At 41.2% G+C, this 7,477-nt stretch overlaps 1 long non-coding RNA gene across 1 annotated transcript; it reads left to right on the top strand.

Moving 5' to 3' along the window:
- Window positions 1-330: 330 nt before the first annotated feature.
- Window positions 331-6,716, top strand: LOC133212691 (uncharacterized). Its single transcript, XR_009725573.1, has 3 exons — window positions 331-728; window positions 5,702-5,827; window positions 6,391-6,716. It is a non-coding gene; the product is annotated as an uncharacterized LOC133212691 (long non-coding RNA).
- The last annotated feature ends 761 nt before the right edge of the window (window positions 6,717-7,477 follow it).

Genomic DNA, 7,477 nt, shown 5'->3' with positions numbered 1-7,477 from the left:
AGTGCCGAGAATGAAAGCAGCGTCTAATAAACAATAATAGGATAAAAAGAAAAAGGGGGGATTGTGAGAAACTATAGACTAGGGTATTGTTTATTAAGATTTATGTTAAGCCCAATGTAAAGGTTAGGCAACAAAAGATATGAAATCGCTTATGCAAACAGCCACCAGACACAGCTTACGCAAGATAAGATAACCGCAATCGCTTACACAACTAAACCAGATACCGATTGTGCAAACTAAAGATAACTGCAAGATGTTCCAGGAACTGGCAGAAGTAAGATAAACAACTCCATATAAGGACATATGAGTAAAAGGTCAACTATGTGAAGCATGCGCAGAGTACCTCCACTACTTCATGAACACGGAAGTAAAGATGTATAAAAAGGGGCTGTTTGAACTGCTCAGCACGGCAGTTGGCGGAGCGCAGACTCCCCTGTCGTCCAGCGCTGGTTTTGCTCATATTCTACTTGCTATAATTAATAAAATTTTAATTGGATTATGATCCGTTGTGGTCTCAATTTATAACAATTTCTGGTGCCGTGACTCGGATAAGGAACGGTGGGTTTTGGTCCTCTGGGGAGAGGCCCCGCGACATTTCGCGGCCCCGCGACCAACAGCTTACCCCAACCTTACCAACGAACCTAAATTCTAGAATAATGAGCAAAGGAGAAACCGGTAAAATCCCATAAAATTCTGTGCACGGGAGTCTGGACGAAGACGCAGGACGCGTAAGTATATTGCGAATTTGTTCGCGGGTTTGCCGTTCGGGTGGGATTGGTTTTCCTGGAATATAACGAGTGAGAGGTTCGATATACTGAACCAAGCAAGTGTGGACTCTTAAGTACTGCGTCTCCCATCTCCCGCGAGGGACTGGGCCAGGAACAAGGGGAGCGAGTGAGTGTATGTTTGTGGATATTCCAGAAGATGGGGGCGAAGGGCAGCAAGCCTTCGACTCCCATGGGAAGGGTACCCACTGTACCTAAGAATACCCCTCTGGCATATATCTTAGACAATTGGAGATATTTCCCTGGAATCCTAGGGAAAGATAAGCAGAAAATGATAGAATATTGTACTAAGATATGGGGAGGGAAGAAGATTTCTAAAAATGTCTTTTGGCCAGTTTATGGGTCAGAAGAAGATTGGGTAAGACAACAATTAAACCTCTGGGTTAATAATAAAAAACCCCTTAACCCGGAGGAGAGTCAGTATGCGGAAGTGTGGCTAAAAAGACCGGGAGCTAGACTTTACCCACTGAATGAAGTAAAAACTAAACAAAAGAAAAGGAAGGAAGAGTTAGACGAAACCCTTCTAATCCCCCCTCCTTACATTCCTCCTCCTGTTCCCGCAGCCCCTCCAGAGGTCCCCAGAGCACCCACTCCCCCACCAGAATCGGAACAAGGGTCTCCCCCTCCTCCTAGACGCGTAACTAGAAGTAAAAAAGGGGCAGCTCAGATGTACCCCCTAAGGGAAATACCCATGGGGGGACCTCAACCTGTGATCGGATATATTTCCGTACCCTTAAACTCGGCTGACCTTCGAGATTTTAAAAGAACCGAGATGGGAAACTTAATAGAGGACCCACTTGGAGTGGCAGAAAGATTAGATCAATTTTTGGGACCAAACCTTTATACTTGGGATGAGATGCAATCTATCCTTGGTCAATTATTTACTACCGAGGAAAGAGATATGATTAGACGAGCAGGAATGAGACTGTGGGATGCTCAACATGACCAGGGACCTCAAGCAGATATTAAATGGCCACTCCAAAGACCTAATTGGGATAATCAGGATCCGGTGCATAGAACTCATATGCAGGACCTGAGAACTATAGTAATTCAGGGAATTAGAGAAGCAGTACCCCGTGGCCAGAATATCAATAAAGCATTTAATGAAATGCAAAAGAAAGATGAAAGCCCTACTGAGTGGCTGGAACGACTGAGGAAAGCCCTTCAGCTGTACTCTGGGGTAAATCCAGACGACCCTTTAGGGCAAGCGCTCCTCAAAACTCAGTTTGTGGCAAAATCATGGGAAGATATCAGAAAGAAGATTGAAAAGTTAGAAGACTGGCAGAATAGAGGGTTGGATGAATTATTGAGGGAACCTCAGAAAGTCTACGTAAGGCGGGAAGAAGAGAGCAGCAAGCGACAAGTAAAAATGATGGTAGCAGCGGTCAGAGAGGATCGCAAAGGGCGAACTGGTGAACACAGATCTGCTAGGACGAAACAAGGGAACGTAGTAGTAGAAAAGGAACAGAGATATTGTTTTTACTGTGGAAAGAAGGGACATATAAAAAAGAATTGCAGAGAAAGGATCAGGGATGAGGAAATATTGAAAACGGAATAGGAGAGTCAGGGGCTCTATATCTTAGGGGACCGGAGTCATCATGAGCCCTTGATAAAATTAAAAATAGGTCCCCATAAACAAGAGTTCACCTTTTTAGTAGACACTGGGGCTGAGAAATCAACCATTAAGCAACTACCTGAGGGATGTAAAGTGTCCCCTGAAAAGGTACAAGTAATTGGGGCAAAAGGAGAACCCTTTAAAGTAAACAAAATCAAAAATGTGGTATTCGAAACTGAAAATAAATTTGGAATGGGTGAACTCTTGCTCGTCCCTGAAGCAGAATTTAATCTGTTAGGACAAGATTTAATTGTTGAATTGCAATTAGAAATTAAAGTAAAAAATCAAGAGCTAACAGTGTCCGCTTATCCTTTGACCGTGGATGATCAAAAACAAATTAACCCTGATGTCTGGTACTCTCCGGACACAATTAGTAGACTGGAAATTCCACCGATTAAAATCCAAATTTCCGAACCCCACATATCTGTGAGGGTAAGGCAATATCCCATATCCCTAGAAGGACGGAGAGAATTAAAACCAGAAATTGATCGATTGTTAACACAAGGAATCTTAGAGCCTTGTATGTCACCCTTTAACACCCCCATTTTGCCTGTAAAGAAACCAAATGGGAAATATCGGCTTGTACATGATTTAAGAGAAATAAACAAGAGAACTATCACCCGGTTCCCTGTAGTAGCAAATCCATACACACTGTTAAGCAAGCTAGGACCCCATAACTCCTGGTATAGTGTGGTTGATTTGAAGGATGCCTTTTGGGCCTGTCCACTGGCAGAAGAATGCCGTGATTATTTTGCCTTTGAATGGGAAGACATAGAGACAGGCCGTAGACAGCAATTGAGATGGACTGTGCTTCCCCAAGGGTTCACTGAGTCCCCTAATCTGTTTGGACAGGCCCTGGAAGAGCTCTTAAAAGAATACCAGGTACAAACAGGGAACGTGCTGTTACAGTATGTAGATGATCTGCTCATAGCAGGGAATAATAAGGAGGATGTAAGGAAAGAAAGCATTCGACTTCTAAACTTTCTTGCACAAAAGGGCCTACGGGTATCACAAGAAAAGTTACAATTTGTGGAGGAAAAAGTGAAATATCTGGGACATTATCTATTTAACGGCCAGAAGATATTAGATCCAGAGCGTATTAAAGGAATTCTGGAATTACCTATGCCTGTCACTAAGAGGCAAATTCGGCAGGCATTAGGGCTATTTGGGTATTGTAGGCAATGGATAGAGAACTACAGCTTTAAAGTTAAATTCTTATATGAACAACTGTCTAAAGACAAAATACCCAAGTGGACTCCTCAGGATCAAGAGCAGTTTGCCAGTCTCAAAAGGGAGCTAAGTCAAGCACCGGTTTTAAGTCTCCCAGATTTAAAGCGGCCATTCCATTTATTTGTTAACATACATGAAGGAACGGCATTCGGAGTATTAACTCAGGAATGGGCCGGACAAAAGAAACCGGTGGCATACCTATCAAAGCTGTTGGACCCTGTGAGCAGGGGTTGGCCGAGTTGTTTACAAATCATTGTAGCTGCTGCCTTGTTACTTGAGGAAACGAATCGCATTACCTTTAATGGAGAAGTTATCTTATATGCGCCTCATAACATCAGGGGAGTGTTACAACAAAAAGCAGAAAAATGGCTTACAGATAGCCGATTATTAAAGTATGAGGGAATACTTATAGAATCCCCTAAGCTATCTTTGAAAACTATTGGAGCGGTTAACCCCGCTGAATTTTTGTACCCAGGAGAAGGTAATGAACTATTGCACAATTGTTTTCAAACAATTGAACAACAGACACGCATTAGGCCAGATTTAGAAGAAGAAGAACTACAATGTGGAGAAGTATTATTTATAGATGGGTCATCACGAATAGTGGAAGGTAAACGATTGTCCGGATATGCCATCGTTAAGTTGGAAAAAGGAGAATTTAAGACAATAGAATCAGGCCCCCTGAGTGCCAGCTGGTCGGCTCAAGCCTGTGAGTTGTATGCATTGTGGAAAGCATTAGTGTCACTGAAGGGAAAGGATGGAACTATATATACAGACTCACGCTATGCGTTCGGAGTAGTACACACTTTTTGAAAAATATGGGAGGAAAGAGGATTTGTTAACTCACAGGGAAAAGAACTGATACACCCGGAATTAATTTGGCGAGTTCTGGGGGCATTGAAAATGCCAAATAAAATAGCAGTTGTACATATAAAGGGACACCAGCGAGGTACAAGTTATCAAGTTAGGGGAAATAATGCAGCTGATACAGAAGCAAAACGGGTGGCAGGCAATTATAGTATGATTTTGACTATGCAACAAGTACCTGTTAGTAAAAATTTGAGTTTTGAGTCTGCAGAAAAGGAAAAACTAGAACAAATGGGAGCTAAGGAACAAGATGGGAAATACATATTGCCAGATGGGAGAGAAGTCTTGCCGAAGGGCATAGCACTCGAAATATTTTCAAAAATACACAGTAAAACACACTGGGGAACCCAGGCGTTAGTTGATCATTTCAATCAACAGTTTGCCTGTATAGGCGTATATAACATAGCAAAGACAGTCATGGCAGCCTGTGAGACCTGTCAAAAGGTTAATCGAAGCAACATGAGACAAAGACCTTCTTGGAGGACGCTCCCCAGCCGCAATACCTTTCTCACACATACAAGTGGACTTTACTGAACTACCTAGGGTAGGGCGTTACAAATATTTATTAGTAATGGTGGATCATTTAACACATTATGTTGAGGCTTTTCCTACCTCCAGGGCAACTGCTAACCAAGTTACTAAAGTGTTACTTGAACACATTATACCTCGATATGGAGTACCTGAAGTAATCGACTCGGACAGAGGAACACATTTTGTGTCAAAAATTGTTAGAGATCTAACAGAAAGCTTGGTATTAAGTGGGAATACCATACACCATGGCATCCACAAAGTTCGGGAAAAGTTGAAAGGATAAATGGAGAAATTAAAACTATTTTGACTAAATTAATAATAGAAACCAAATTATCATGGATTAAGTGCCTACCCATGGCACTATTAATTCTCAGAACCAGACCCCGAGCAGATGTAGGAATATCAGCGTTTGAAATGGTGTATGGAATGTCTTATAGAATTGAAAGTCCACAAACAAATGTTTTAATTAGAGACCGTGTAATTAATGAATATGTTTCACAATTAGCAAAACATCGTAACAAGCTTTGGGAACATGGACTGATTGTGCAACGACCCCCGTTGGACTTAAAAATTCACAATGTTAAACCTGGGGATTGGATAGTGATCAAAGTGTGGAAGGAAGAAACCCTAAAAGCCAATTGGGAGGGACCTTATCTTGTTTTGCTTACAACAGAAACAGCTGTCCGAACTGCTGAGCGTGGATGGACTCATGCCAGTCGCATTAAAGGCCCAGTGACGAGACCCCACTGGAAAGTAATCAGTACTCCAGGTGACACCAAGATAACCCTGAAAAGATAACGTAATGATAGAGACTTTATTTGATTTTTTTGCTGCATTACCTTTTGGTATAAAGTGTGTATTGCTGTTTATATTTGCAATAATTATTTCTCTTTTTATCTATTATATATGGAAGCATACAAAGTGTGTTGAAGGAAATTGCTAAACATATGCAACCACACAATAGTGAATATAGAAGATATGCTGATGTAAATAATATATGTACTCTAGATATACGAATTAAGTGTAATAATTTGAACTGCAATTGTTATCCATTTGCTTGTTTTAGGTGTAAGGTATGTCAGGATAAATGGTGGACACACTGTGAATATGGATACCCTCCAATAGGAGTTTGCACACAGTGTTGGAAAATCCAAAGAACTCTCACTGAGTGGAAATTAAAACAATTAGAGTCTAAACAAGAAATTATTCGGGAATCCCATGAGTGGTGGGAGATTTTTGCCAAAGGAATAAACCCTCAATATTATTGTTACCACTCCAACGAACCAGTCCCCTGTGTAGCTGAAATTTTGGTTATAAAGTGTAGAAGGGAAGTACTAACCGTGTCTTGCTTTGCCCCATTAGTTAAAGCTGCAAAGTGGGAAGCCTATGTAAACAGGCAGAAAGCCCGAAACAACTGTTCTCCTGAAGAATTCCCTTGCTGCCGAGAAGATGGTACACCCCATGACTCGAAGCAACCGAGCCGACGGGCAAGGCAGAGGAGGAACAAAATGTGGAGAAAAGAACCAGAACAATGGGACGCAAAAGCAGCAATGGCCAAACTTCCCCAGGACTGGTAAAAATATACTTAAATTGGCAAAATTAACAGACACCCTTTTTCCTGGTATACCGTTAGTTTTGTTATTGATAATAACCCAAGCAAATGGAAACCCTCATGAACCTATGGTATGGAAGATATATAACTTACAGGAAACACATGCCATTCAAAATATTACAACTCCGGAAAAGGTTAGATCAACGTAAGAAAGATCGTGAGGCGGGCAGGTCATGGTATGAAAACTGGTTTAATGTTTCACCTTGGCTAACCACTTTGTTGTCTGCTTTAGCAGGACCGCTTATTATGTTGATTCTGGGACTTATATTTGGGCCTTGTATATTGCGCTATATTTTACACTTTATTAGAGAACGGTTTGACATAGCTAAACTGCTTATTTTAACTACGAGGTCTGGGGCAAAATATAAGAGTGTATCTATTAATGAGGATGAAGATTATTGTGAATGCGTTATGCCACGTGAAAGCTATGCCTATTGTAATTGTGAGGTATTACCTTGTGAGTGTTATGGTAAATGTTGGGATTGTGGAAAAAGGTTTGCTTGCAGTGCCGAGAATGAAAGCAGCGTCTAATAAACAATAATAGAATAAAAAGAAAAAGGGGGGATTGTGAGAAACTATGGACTAGGGTATTGTTTATTAAGATTTATGTTAAGCCCAATGTAAAGGTTAGGCAACAAAAGATATGAAATCGCTTATGCAAACAGCCACCAGACACAGCTTACGCAAGATAAGATAACCGCAATCGCTTACACAACTAAACCAGATACCGATTGTGCAAACTAACAATAACTGCAAGATGTTCCAGGAACTGGCAGAAGTTAAGATAAACAACTCCATATAAGGACATATGAGTAAAAGGTCAACTATGTGAAGCAT

The sequence above is a fragment of the Neopsephotus bourkii genome, unplaced genomic scaffold (assembly GCF_033783945.1).
Source record: "Neopsephotus bourkii isolate Nb327-2 ecotype Australia unplaced genomic scaffold, CSIRO-AGI_Nbou_v1 NB_735, whole genome shotgun sequence".
Classification (NCBI taxonomy): Eukaryota; Metazoa; Chordata; class Aves; order Psittaciformes; family Psittacidae; genus Neopsephotus; species Neopsephotus bourkii.
This window is presented reverse-complemented; position numbering and strand designations above follow the sequence as displayed.